Source organism: Schistocerca cancellata, chromosome 2 (genome assembly GCF_023864275.1).
Source record: "Schistocerca cancellata isolate TAMUIC-IGC-003103 chromosome 2, iqSchCanc2.1, whole genome shotgun sequence".
In the NCBI taxonomy this organism is placed as follows: domain Eukaryota; kingdom Metazoa; phylum Arthropoda; class Insecta; order Orthoptera; family Acrididae; genus Schistocerca; species Schistocerca cancellata.
Genome location: NC_064627.1, coordinates 1,137,936,925 through 1,137,951,408, shown reverse-complemented (window position 1 = coordinate 1,137,951,408; position 14,484 = coordinate 1,137,936,925).

The window sequence follows — 14,484 nt, the reverse complement described above, 5'->3', positions numbered from 1 at the left end:
CTTCTGTTATCCAAGGATTTCTACTAGCCCTCGTCTTTTCACCTACTTGATTCTGTGCTGCCTTCACTACTTCATCCCTCAAAGCTACCCATTCTTCTTCTACTGCATTTCTTTCCCGCGTTCCTGTCAATTGTTCCCTTATGCTCTCCCTGAAACTCTGTACAACCTCTGGTTTAGTCAGTTTATCCAGGTCCCATCTTCTTAAATTCCCACCTTTTTGCAGTTTCTTCAGTTTTAATCTACAGTTCATAACCAATAGATTGTGGTCAGAGTCCACATCTGCCCCTGGAAATGTCTTACCGTTTAAAACCTGGTTCCTAAATCTCTGTCTTACCATTATATAATCTATCTGAAATCTGTCAGTATCCAGGCTTCTTTCATGTATACAACCTTCTTTTATGATTCTTGAACCAAGTGTTAGCTATCATTAAGTTGTGCTGTGCAAAATTCTACCAGGCGAATTGCTCTTTCATTTCTTAGCCCGAATCCATATTCACCTACTACGTTTCCTTCTCTCCCTTTTCCTACTCTCGAATTCCAGTCACCCATGACTATTAAATTTTCGTCTCCCTTCACTATCTGAATAATTTCTTTTATTTCATCATACATTTCTTCAATTTCTTCGTCATCTGCAGAGCTAGTTGGCATATAAACGTGTTCTACAGTAGTAGGCATGGGCGTGGTGTCTATCTTGGCCGCAATACTGCGTTGACTATGCTGTTTGTAGTAGCTTACCCGCACTCCTATTTCTTTATTCATTATTAAACCTACCCCTGCATTACCCCTATTTGATTTTGTATTTATAACCGTGTATTCGCCTGACCAAAAGTTTTGTTCCTCCTGGCACCGAACTTCCCTAATTCCCACTATATCTAACTTTAATCTATCCATTTCCGTTTTTAAATTTTCTAACCTACCCGCCCGATTAAGGGATCTGACATTCCACGCGCCGATCCGTAGAACGCCAGTTTTCTTTCTCCTGACAATGTCTATCTTTGCGGAATTCGGGACGCCACGGGCGAGCCAGGGGGTTCGTGGCTACTGTGTTCTTAGAACCTGGGCACTGCCCAGCGGCCGAACTGTGGGGCCGGGACGTCACGCTGGCTGCAGGAGAGCGCCGCTTCCTCATTGTTGTTTTAACACACACACGGGCTGCACAAAATAATGGTCCAGCCTAGTGAGGTGCTTTCCAGAGTGAGAGGTCCTCTGTTGCGAGCCTAGTGCTAGGTTCGGAAACACGCCATTGGGCAATTAGTGAGTGACGTCGCTGAGGCGGAGCTGCGGCGGCCATTTTAATAGAAGTGTGATGGCTTTTTGTCAGGTGATTGTACCACAATGTGTTGACTTCGCGGGATTTTATGTGCTGGGGGGTTTCACTCTATTCGTCCAGTCTGCATGCATTTTTCGCTATTGGTGGGTGTGCAGTGTTGGTGGAAAATGATAGCAGGATGTAGGAATCAGTGGAAAGTAGGGAGTCGATGGTTAAGCACGTAGGAGAGTGGATCGGAAGAACCGTGGATCGGTGCACATCTAGTACTACGGAAGTTATTCCCTGACGCTTTGATGCATTTCCCACAGTACTGTTTCTTGCTCAAATGGTTCTAAGCACTATTGGACTTAACATCTGAGGTCATCACTCCCACAGAACTTAGAACTACTTAAACCAAACTAACTAAACGATATCACACACATCCATGCCCGAGGCAGGATTCGAACCTGTGACCGCAGCAGGCGCGAGGTTCCGGAATGAAGCGCCTAGAACCGCCGCCACAGCGGCCGGCTTTTCTTCCTCTTGTCAGTGTTTTTAATATTTTCTTTTGTTTACTAATTATGCGGAGAGCGTGCTCACTCCTTAACTGTCCATCCTTCTACAGCGCCATATCTCTAACATTTCGTTTCTCTTCTTTTCCGGTTTTCCTTTAGTCAATGATTAATTCTCACACAATGTCTTACTCCAAAAATACAGTGTCAGAAATTTCTTCATCAAATTAAGGCCGATTTTAATACTAGAAGACTTCTTTTGACAACAGAGTCCTGTTTGCCTGTGTTAATCTGCTTTTTATGTTCTCCTTACTTTGTCCAATAAGATATATTTCACATGGTGTACGCCTGTTACGTAATATTTCTTGTTTCTTTAATTTTTCGAAAGAGCAATTGTTGTCTTTGGAACGACAAAGTAATACGACTCTCATCTCCCTCAGAATTAAATATAAGAAGCTACAGAGCAGTACACGGTTTGTGTTTCTGACAAGGGAACATCCCCATTGCACCCCCCTGAGATTTAGTTATAAGTTGGCACAGTGGATAGGCCTTGAAAAACTGAACGCAGATCAATCGAGAAAACAGGAAGAAGTTGTGTGGAACTATGAAAAAAATAAGCAAAATATACAAACTGAGTAGTCCATGCGTAAGATAGGCAACATCAAGGACAGTCTCAGCTCAGGAGGGCCGTGGTCCCGTGGTTAGCGTGAGCAGATGAGGAGCGAGAGGTTCTTGGTTCAAGTCTTCCCTCGTGAAAAGTTTATTTTCGCAAAGTCATGATCTGTCCGTTCGTTCATTGACGTCTCTGTTCACTGTAATAAGTTTAGTGTCTGTGTTTTGCGACCGCACCGCAAAACCGTGCGATTAGTAGACGAAAGGACGTGCCTCTCCAATGGGAACCGAAAACATTTGATCGAAAGGTCATAGGTCAACCGATTCCTGCACAGGAAAACACGGCTGATATATTCTATACGACACTGGTGACGGCATGTGGGTCACATGACAGGAATATGTTGTCGACCCACCTAACTTGCACACTTGGCGAATGGGTAAAAAGATTCTTCTACCTTGCCCGATTTAGATTTTCTTGTGGATGTGATAATCACTCCCAAGAAAGTGATGAAAACATAAGAGTTTGTCACATAAACTGCAACAAATGAATGCAACAGGTTCACAGTCGCACAGTTTTCCCTGTGCTCTGTCATAACGTATGTTTTTAACGTTTTCAAATTTTTCCATGTGTAGACCGTCAAATCCTGCATGTGTCCAAGCAAATCTGAACATGTCCTGGAATTTTTGAGAGCGAAGTTGATTATGTGTGAGTGCCTGAACTTCGATAATTCTCTGAAAATAAAAATTTTAAACTTTTCACTCGAGGGAAGACTTGAACCAAGGACCTCTCGCTCCGCATCTGCTCACGCTAACCACGGGACCACGGCGCTCCTGAGCTGAGACTGTCCTTGATGTTGCCTGTCTTTCCCATGGACTACTCAGTTTGTATATTTTGCTTATTTTTTTCATAGTCCCACACAACTTCTTCCTGTTTCCTCGATTGATCTGTGTTCAGTTTTTCAAGGCCTATCCACTGTGCCAACTTATAACTAAATCTGAGGGGGGTGCGACGGGGAGGCTCCCTTGTGAGAGTGATAGCGATACATGGGATGGTGCGCGCTGCGTCCTCTGGCGTTCTCTCAGAAAGCCGTTTGGTCGCAAAGTCTGCAGTGGCTTCGTCAACAGGCTGTCGCGTCCCTCCCGCCGCAGCCCGACTCTTTAACCCCCACCCTCTTCGAACTTCCGTTAGAGCGCAATTACATTTCCTGCCTCTCTGGCTGCCAGCTTCCTGCGTCGTTTATATTTCACAGCTTTTAGGCGAACTCTGGTTGGCTGGCCTTCTCTGCAGAGCAAAGCTACCGCTGCTGACAGGTGTAGCACAGCGTACGACACTTTTGTCGCCGACTTTGGAAACAAGTCAGCTTTTTCTTTGTGAATGACTAAGAATCTGCAAACTATTTTAGTATATAACGTCTTGATAAAATTCGTTTTCTGGTTTGTATGATAAGTTATGTACATTGCCGTTAATCGTTTATATAACTGCCAAGCACTTCAATTTATGCAAAATGTATTTACTATTCTTCAGTTCTTACTGTCGGTTTCCCCAGTCTCACAAAATTTTATAAATGACCCTATATTCGCCTCTTTGACTGTTAAAACGATTTATTTTCCACACCTGTTATAATTTAGATCACAATCCACTGTCGAGCGGTATACAGTAATAACAGAAGTACAGATTGTTCTAAAATGTGAATACCTTCTCTCACAATTATCCTAATTGGTAAGTATTTTAGTTCAACGAAAAATTCTTAAGAAATTGTTAAATGAGGGTTTCATATCCAACCTCCTTCTTACGTAAATTAAGCTTCGTATTTAACTGGTTCTTGAACTTTAATCATCCAATACATAACCCTCTAAAGACTCAGCAGGTTTGGTTGAATCTAGGGACTAGTAACCGATATTTCCGTTATACTGCATTGGGTCTTTTCGTCTATGTACGAGCACTAGGTTAAATGTAGTCATATCTATGCATGAAGCGCTGGTTATTTTCGAGTTTTCCTGCATTTCGCAGTATCCTCTGTAACAACGTGACCATTCCCCTCTCCCCGTGTATGAATTTACACCAATTACTAAAGACTTTAAGGCATTAAAAACGAATACTAAAGCTTTTATAAACAGCGCCAACAAGTGCGAGCAAGACTCACGTTCTGAGGGTTCCGTAAAACCTAATTATGTGTACAGATAGTTCATCCATATGTTCTGATGACTGAGTTTGCGACTGTCAAAATAAGTGATATAAATGGGCGCATCTTTTGATTGCATTGCAAGTAAAATATTTTTATACCACGAAGGGACTGTAGACTGTAGCATTTGATACAAATTTTATCTTGATGACTACCTGTCGGTGGTAAAATAGGGTCTCAACAGACGGACAGACAAATGGACGACAGAGTGATTCTAAAAGGGTTCCGTGTTCATCCACTGGCCTACCGTACCTCAAAGGCGATTACCAAAACGTCTGTAGTTTCGATCCTATTACACTTAGTTGACTTGCAGCAGCTACTTTTTGCCTCTGACGATGTTTCCATGCTAAGATAGACGTCCAGTTGCATACTTGTTTTGGCATTTTCCATTGATGGCTACGTAGTAGTGTATTTAACAATCCATCTTACGGCGTGTAGCCGGCGTACTTCTGGTACCACTACGGTTTCCATCCTACCTTATTGCATTCGCAAATAGTTGTAACATTTCTGATTTTCGCTCTGTGGTAAATCCGCTAGAAATTCGTGGGAGAAGTAATTGTGTTACCTGTCTCCTTGGAACGCCCTCTTTCAGAGTTTTAACAGTAAACCTCTCCATGACACTCAGCGCCCGTCTTGTAGCCTCTGCCCTTGAAGTTTCACTGGCATCCCCGCAACGCTCTCGTGCTTAATAATGCGTTCTTGACAAAACTCACCCACTTCGTTGTAAGTCCTCTGGTGAGGATCGCAGACTGACAGACTCGGGGATCGCTCTAATAAGTTCACATGTCCTTATTTCTTCTCCCTGGTGCTTAGACCGCCCAGTAAGACGGCCGTTTTTTCACAATGTGGCAGATTTTATCTTATAATGTAACTTTTGTGGCCGGATGTCGTTCCTGACGCCACAGTCGCCAAGGTAATGCAAGGGAGGAAAGTCGTGTGCGCTATCTGTCTGTGTATCGAGTAAGCTGTGATGGTATGTCGTATTCCCTGAGGGTGAATGTGCGGACCCGTGCAGCACTTTCCTAAACGAGCATGGAGAAACGCCTAGACACCACGCTCAGCCTGACCAGTCGTTAATACTCTGTGTGCATTCGACCTACGTTTGACCCACCACTCTGCGTCGCAAGCTAGCGCGCTGTGCATTACTCTGTAAGAGCAGGTACATACCCTTACGATTCTTTGAATTATCGACCCTGATCATCGACCCTGATCATGGAACCAACTCTGTTTGGTTTTTTCACTTGAGGTTGTTGCCGACTATTACACACATTTTGCTGTGGTTACTGTTTCAATGATTTTCCGTCAACAGTTTAATAGATCAGAGCCTATTTAAGCCTCAAGCGACACAGGCGTCCGCTTGAGGTAGCCAGCCAAGAGAGGCGCCATGTGGAAAATGTGTATACAGGGTGAAAAATAGTTAGCAATGGAAACTGACACATGTGTAAATATACAACAATTTTCGCAAAAGTAAAAACTTTGAGAAGGCTTAGGGCCACAAACGAGAAGTTGGTGACATAATTCCGATTATACGGTTACGAGTGGCCACTAAATTGAGTATCAAATATTGTCCCAGTTAGCACAAATATATTTGAAACGTACACTTTCTGATAAATTGGGATGGAATTTCACCCAGTATGCACCTTTGACAGAAATAGTACCTCAGTGTTGCCCCGTTAAAGAAAGTGCTCCACGTGTTGTCATCATATTTGGACGCAGTAATGCAGTCGTGTATGTAGGGAGTTAGGAATTCCTAAAACACCCCCGGAACGCCTTGTAAACCTTGACGAGAGTGTACAGTTCGTTGCTCCAGTTCTTCAACCATATCAACGGGAGTACTGTACTGTTCATTTCTGAGGTGACTTCGTACAGCAGAATCCAGATGATTGAGATTGGGTAGTGTAGCGCAGTGTAGTGTAGTACTAACTGAGTACTTCAGCAGCTGACTGCGCCCTTGGTGGTTCAGTACAGTGCACTGGGTGTGCTGATTACCAAACAGCATTACGGACTCAAGTCCGTGGTTATCGTGTGACAAGTTGAGGTTGCTGATAGATGGCACGATGAGCATACGGTTATGTTCTCTGTGAGCTACAGCCATCTTATCCGTTAAATTATGCAGCGGGGGCGTGCATAATTCTAGTACACAGAAAATGATTTTGTTTGAACCATGCCGTAAGAATAACTGTTGACGCATTTTGTCCCAAGAAAATTACATTTTTTATTTGTTCTGTTCTAGTGGTCCATTTGTACGGTTACTGTGTAGGAGGTTATTGAGATATATGCGTAGGTAGTTGCTTGCGGTTTAATCAACTTATGTGCTTTGTGTGTTCTCTGTGTGTGATCATAACTGGTGTGTCAGGCTATAATATTATTATCTATGTTTTGTGTCAGTGGTGTTTTATGTATTGGTTCAATTTGTCTATTGCATTGATGGTAGTGCGTTGTACTATCTACTTGGTCGTGGCAGTCTTAGTAGACCAATATACAGTTACTTGCCATGTAGATGATGTTAATGAAATCTGAGAGTTGTTTTAGAATGTTATGCTTAAAATTGTAGAAGTTATATCTGCTGTTGCCTGATTATGTGTCCTGATATTAATTCTGTTTATTGTATGGAAGATACTTGAATTGTATTTTATTGTCTAAGCCATGATTAAGGAACTACGGTTGCTGCAGAATTATATTCTGTTTCACTCTTATTGTTTGATTATTCTGTTATTCACAAGTATTTTATTTTGATAACTGAACTGATAAATTGAGCCCCACTTCTACTCAGTCCGCAGCCCCAACCCCACTCCATCTAAATCCTAAGCTACAATTTTTGAACGCATATTTCGTTTCATATACGCTATTTTGTTTTCGATTGTTGGCTGCAGTGTTTGAATTTGTTCCTATGAGCTTCCATTATGTGTGTGTGTGTGTGTGTGTGTGTGTGTGTGTGTGTGTGTGTGTGTGTGTGTGCGCTAGGGTCTAAGATTCTTACTATGTGTTGTTTGATATTTCGCTTACTTCTTAGTTGTTGAATGATGTTCTGTTGCAGAGTACTATTTCATCATTCATAGCGTTTTTTACCCAGTATGACAGCTTTTTGAATGTGGTAATTTTCTTCTAATGTTACTAAGAGCTATAGATGATTACCGTGTATCAAGACCAGCAGATGCGTTTCTGTGCCACAAGGGTGACTTTTCAATAAGGCCGTCTACAAGTGTGGGGTGTGTACCATTGCTTTTCAGTGCTCGTACATAATCGGAGTTCCTTGTTCTGAAATTTCTAGACGTCGGCCCCACATATAGTTCATCATATTCTTCGCAGGTTAACTGTTGTATACGTGATTTGTTGAATTTGCCTATCATGGTGCGTGAGCTTTTTAACCTTTTCCGTAGAGTAGGCCGTATTGGCCGTTCTGTATTCCAAATGTATTCGTTGTTTTGTCAAAATGTTTCTTACCGTGTGGGTTATTTTCTTCTCAAAGGTCAGTGTGTTTCACGTTTTCCTGTTGCTTGCGGTTTCATCAACTTGGGTGCTTTGTGTGTTCTCTGCCGTGTGATCATAACAGGTGTGTTAGGCTGTTAACACTATTGTGTATGCTCTGTGTCAGTGGTGTTTTTATCTATTGGTTTAATTTCTCCGCTGTGTTTACGTTGTAACCATTTTCTGTGGCAATCCGGCTGATTATGTGTACTACTTGTGTGTAGCTATCCTTACGTGATATATGTTTTGAGATGAAACAAAACAAATATTGTATTCTTACAAGAAGGCAGACCTTCTTTTATTTCATTATTTTCTGTAAACATGAGAACAGAGATCAAAGTAACATTATGAAAACTTCTTCATTACCTAGTCAGAAATTCGTCAATCGGATAGGACTGGTCGCCGGCCGCGGTGGTCTAGCGGTTCTGGCGCTGCAGTCCGGAACCGCGGGACTGCTACGGTCGCAGGTTCGAATCCTGCCTCGGGCATGGGTGTGTGTGATGTCCTTAGGTTAGTTAGGTTTAAGTAGTTCTAAGTTCTAGGGGACTGATGACCACAGATGTTAAGTCCCGTAGTACTCAGAGCCATTTGAACCATTTTTTAGGACTGGTCGAGAATAACTGATTTCAATTTGTTTTAAAACTGTAGTCATTGTCCGCTAGTACCTCTAATTCACAAGGCAGATGGTCAAATAATCTTTGTTGCATACTATGTTAACCTGTGAGGAGTCGGCACCATTTTTCTTCCTTAAATTACACTTATGAATGCTACCATTATTTTAAATTTGTTTCTGGTTTTCTACAACGAATACATTAAAAGAATGAATATTTAGGGAGGCTGTTGCTAGCGTATCTACATGTAGTTCGAGCAGGCGCAGGGTAAGTTTCTGAGCCATGAATACTTTTTGTGGGATTACCGAAGAAAATTATTCCATACGCCATTACTGAAACAACGTAATCAAGTAATCCGGCTCTATGATGCTTTCACAAGTAAAACTATAGTTACAAATAGAGAAAATATTCCAGAATTAAGGCGTTTAAGAACCTTTACAGCACATGATTTCCGACTGGATTTCTTCATATGCAGAGCTAGAAATTTTGAATGTTCAGTTTCACATCTTCCCTTTCCTCCCTAATCTGCTATCACTGATGATATGGCCTTACTTGTGACGACTTGAATCTGCTGTGTTCTTTCCAAGAAACGCAGCATTTATTAATCAAACATTTTTCTAATATTTCATCCTAAATTAGGTTTTAAAGTGGTTTACGTAAATCATCTTCGGCAAATGCTGTGACCTATATCCCGCTTATATTCACAACTTCACGAATGTTTAAAATAGTCACTAGCGACACATAATAATAAACGCAGTTTATTAATCTTATTTTCACAAAAATGTCAATTTCTTTATTTTTTTTACTCTGCATTGTAAATGTTAGTGTTGAAAGGAGTGTGTTCCTAAAACATCTGCTCAAAATCCGTTGACGGACTTAGATTGTTGCAGCCGCCGCTGTGAGTTGTGTTCCTGCTCAGCTCAATGGGCTCTGAGTGACTGACCTCTGTGAAGCCACTACAGTGTCTGTTCGTGGCTGTCACTTGCCTCGTCTGGTTTCCGCTGCTGGCGGACTGACAGCCGACAGCTGCCGCCTGAATCTACGTCAGCTGAGCGACGCGACTCCAGGCATACACAACACTGTAAGCACGTCAGTCAACTACTTCACAGACCTCTGAGGGCAACGGGAAGCGTTCTCCTCCTGACTGACGTGGCGTGGATATCTATGAAATTTTGCGTTTGTTACCCTGCTGCATGTTGTGGAACAAGCTGAACGGAGTCCATTCAATTTCCTTTCGTCATGTTTCACATTTCCCGATGGTTCTTGTTTAGGAAACTTATCAGTGAACTTGGTAACTACACTGTACAGTCACATTAATGTGACCACCTGTCAATAGCCTGAATACGCACTTTTAGCAGCCGTCCGCTTCGAGACGTGCAGGAAGGGAGTAAAAGAGGTTCTTGAAGGTACCGACACGGATTGAAACCATGCCGACTCCGGTGTAGTGGCCAGCTGCGCTAGCTTCGCGGTTAAGGATCCATGGTGCGTACAGCTCGATCGACGTAGTCTCACAGATTCCCGACTGGGTTTAAATCGGGGGAAACTGGTGGCAGGGGAGCACAGTAAACTTATCCTGGTGCTCTTCCAATCACACTGTGAGCTCTGTGACACGTTGCATTGTCCTGTTTGTAGATGCAATCGTGCCAAGCAAAAGCAAACAGGAAGTAGGAGTGGAAGTGGTCCCCAAGGATACATACTTGTTTTGATGTCAGTGTGCCTTCCAGACTGACGAGACTACCCTGGGAATGCTACAAAAATATTCCCCAGACTAATGCTCCCTCCTCTGGCCTGGACCCTTCCGACGATTGTTCAAAATGGTTCAAATGGCTCTGAGCACTATGGGACTTAACATCTATGGTCATCAGTCCCCTAGAACTTAGAACTACTTAAACCTACATAACCTAAGGACAGCGCACAACACCCAGCCATCACGAGGCAGAGAAAATCCCTGACCCCGCCGGGAATCGAACCCGGGAACCCGGGCGTGGGAAGCGAGAACGGTACCGCACGACCACGAGATGCGGGCCCGACGATTGTTGCAAGGAATAAAGCGCAGGTGACGCCCGTATATAAGAAGGGTAGAAGGACGGATCCTCAAAATTACAGACCAATATCCTTAACATTGGTTTGTTGCAGGATTCTCGAATACATTCTCAGTTCGAATATAATGAATTTCCTCGAGACAGAGAAGTTTCTGTCCATGCATCAGCACGGCTTTAGAAAGCATCGCTCCTGCGAAACGCAACTCGCCCTTTTTTCACATGATATCTTGCGAACCATGGATGAAGGGTATCAGACGGATGCCGTATTCCTCGACTTCCGGAAAGCGTTTGACTCGGTGCCCCACTGCAGACTCCTAACTAAGGTACGAACATATGGGATTGGTTCCCAAGTATGTGAGTGGCTCGAAGACTTCTTAAGTAATAGAACTCAGTACGTTGTGCTCGATGGTGAGAGTTCATCGGAGGTGAGGGTATCATCTGGAGTGCCCCAGGGAAGTGTGATAGGTCCGCTGTTGTTTTCTATCTACATGAATGATCTTTTGGATAGGTTTGTAACCTCCCCCTCACTTACCGACCTTAATGACAGTGAAAGATGAAACCGCGTGTACCTAATGGGAGTTTTGGAAAAGCAATCGTCACCGAAGTTAAGCTGTCGGTAAAGAGGGAGGAAAGGGTTACATCTAAATGAAAGGAAATGTGCTAATGAAACTGGTGGAAATTAATTTTGAAAAGGGGTAAAGTTAATAAAGAAAGTAAATGTGCAGCCGTTACGTTAACAATTAACTAGCGGTAATTAGGTATTTGAGATTTGGGGGAAATCACGGTCGCCAGTCCTAAGGACAATTACTATAGTAACTGAAAAAGAAAGGTTATTACACATATAATTAGCACTAGAAGCGTGGCAACTGAAGGTTGACACGTGTAGTGTGAAAACTGAAAGTTTGTCAGAAGTAATAAATTTCGCTACACCCTGACTTAATTTAGCAAAGAATTAATAAAACCGAAAAATCGAAAGTTAATTTAGTGACTGAAGTTAATAGTGAGCTTTCTTTCTGAAACACATAGAAATTCAGTAAAATACGGTTAGTCTTGGACTACCTCAACAATCATTTCAAAAACTACTTGAATCTACGCAATTTAGAAATAAGAGATTTAACTTTGAACTTGAATTAAATGATTCTGAACAATTAGCAATAGTAAAATTTAGTACGTACCAAGCTGAGCTGCAGTCACAGGTACGCTAAAATATGCTAACAAAACTCGCACTCTTAATTTGTGCTTATGTAATCTGAATATTGTAGCCAGCTATGAATACTTTGAAATTAAAGCAGTGAAATCGAATGGTATAATTTTAATGCTGGCGTTTAAATTTCAACGACACTCGGGTTCATTTCGGAAAAGGAAGGGACCCTGCTTGGTAATGCAATTGGGACAATGAGCAACAAAGGTTCATGCTAAGTTGCTGTTATTATAGTTACGAAAATGGTACAGTTTGAAAAGCTGAGGTCTGCCATACAGTTCTAAAACTTTACTTGCTTCCAGTCTTCCTTGATGGTTGATTGAAGGTTTGAAGCCGTCGATCGAGGAGGTGGCGACAGTCACTCATTGTCGGGCGTCGCTGTTGCAGAAGCTGGATGTTGGCGCGCCTTCTTCTCGACACGGTCACCAGGCGAAACGGGCTCTTGATGTACGCCAGCTAATGCTTCCCGTCCGCGACACCATGTCAGAAACTGTCATCGCAAGTCGAGCGCAATTACATGCTGCCAAACCCCGAAAGCGCGGCAACTCGCGGGAGCTTCGCACAACACACCTGCTCCACTCGCTACTCCAGCCAGACTCCTTCTGCTCAGCCCGCGCTCCACGCGGCAGAGTTAACACTACCAAAGATCCTACACACTTTGACTCTTCACACGACCTATCGACGTAATCGTTCGATAGCAGTTTTCCCTAGGCAAGACCCAGCGTAAAAATACAAATAATATTTACGAAACAAACCAATTATACATCGACATAAATGCATGAATATACAAATAGTAAAACAATTACAATATACAAAGAGACAGAAATGTCATATCTTGAGGTAACAAAGCAAGGAAAAAAAATAGTACAATAGATGGAAATAGGAGGATATGCATTTCCGGCGTTACACGTGCCCCACATTGTCTGAGGATGTTCGTGTAACGTAAACAGACTCAGAAAATGTCCCAAAAAAGAAACAGCGGAAATGCATATGCTCAAAACATCAAAAAAATTTAGCATTCGTCTAATTAATCATAAACCAATTTTTAGACAATAATAATTGAGTGGAGACACTCCTAATCTTATTCCACTCTGTCATCTTGCACAAAATAAAACAGGTTGACAACATATCAAAATTCATAGAAAACATAGAAAATGGTTTAGCTATTCCAAAATCATTAAAATTCGTAACACTATAAGAAATTGAATACTATTTGCAAAATTGATCAGAGTACATGGTCATAAAAAACAGGTATATCAAAATACGCAAACTAATAATTAATTACATAGAATACACATTTTTATGTAACCTTTTCATAATTAATATTCTCGTCATGTCCAATTAAAGCTAAACAAGAAAATAATATACAGCAGATCGAAGAAAACATAAATATTGACAGCAGAATTCTTTCACATCAGCTGCCCGGGTAAGAAAAGCAACTCCACATTCCGTACTCGCGAGTACAAAGAATGCCGACAGCGGCACAAGAGCCGTCAGCGGCACAAGAGCCGACAGGGGCTTCGCCTCGCAAGTATTGTTGCGCCCGCCTGTGCGGCACGCTTGATCTCACTCGCCCTTGTAACGGCGTTTCCAGAACGTCCGTTTCACTAGATTCTTTAGGAAAAACTCACTCCCGAGTAATCTCAAGGAGTCCATAAACACTATCACAGTGGATAACTCAACACTGTCCATCATCACACGCATGTACTAGCCTGAAACTTAAAACAGCGTCTAAGTACATCGGCAATGACTAATAAAAACACACATTCATGAAATATTACAGAAAGTTACAAAATCATATTTACATTGCTTAATCTACTGTGACTCAGCTGAAAACTTAAACTAGCAGCTTGGATTTTTCAGATGATTACTAATCAGTTACTCTTAAATCATCTAGTCAAAATTAATTACTTATTAATTACAACTTCATTAATGACCTCTAGGTCAGGCAAAAGCATCGTAACATGGCACATCCTTAAATCTTACACTCTATATTTACATACTGTACAAATTACCCATTGTGTGGTATTAATCGATCCTAGGTTGGTACAATTTCAAGTCTACAATATTCCGTATACCTAATCGTTTTCCAGAGCTTGGATACTCTAAGCAATAAGCATTTGTGTGAGGTATACCAATGACTTTATATGGCCCATTATAAACAAACTTAAATTTAGAGATTTCATTGTCTATCTCGCTCGATTTCTCATGAGCTTTTACAAGTACTAAGTCTCCGATTGCAAACTTAGCAAAACGCGTTTTAGCGTCATGACGACGTATGCGAGCATCGGCTTTTAGCTTCATTACTTCTCGCAAACGATCTTTTTTCACACCAATACTAATGTCAATCCGTGGAAGGAATTTGATTATCTCTTCCAATTCACTTTCTACACTTTTGTCAATGTCGAAATTCCTCACGTTACGGCAGTTCAAATTTATACCTACATCAATACCACCCGGCCAGTTAACAATGTGTATAGGCTGGTATTGCCTAGGCACACCGTCTCCTGCCTCGTCAAAACTAACTACTATTGTTTTATTTTGTGACATACATGTCAAAGTTTTACTTTCGCAATTAATCACTGCACGGTACTTTAATAGCCAAT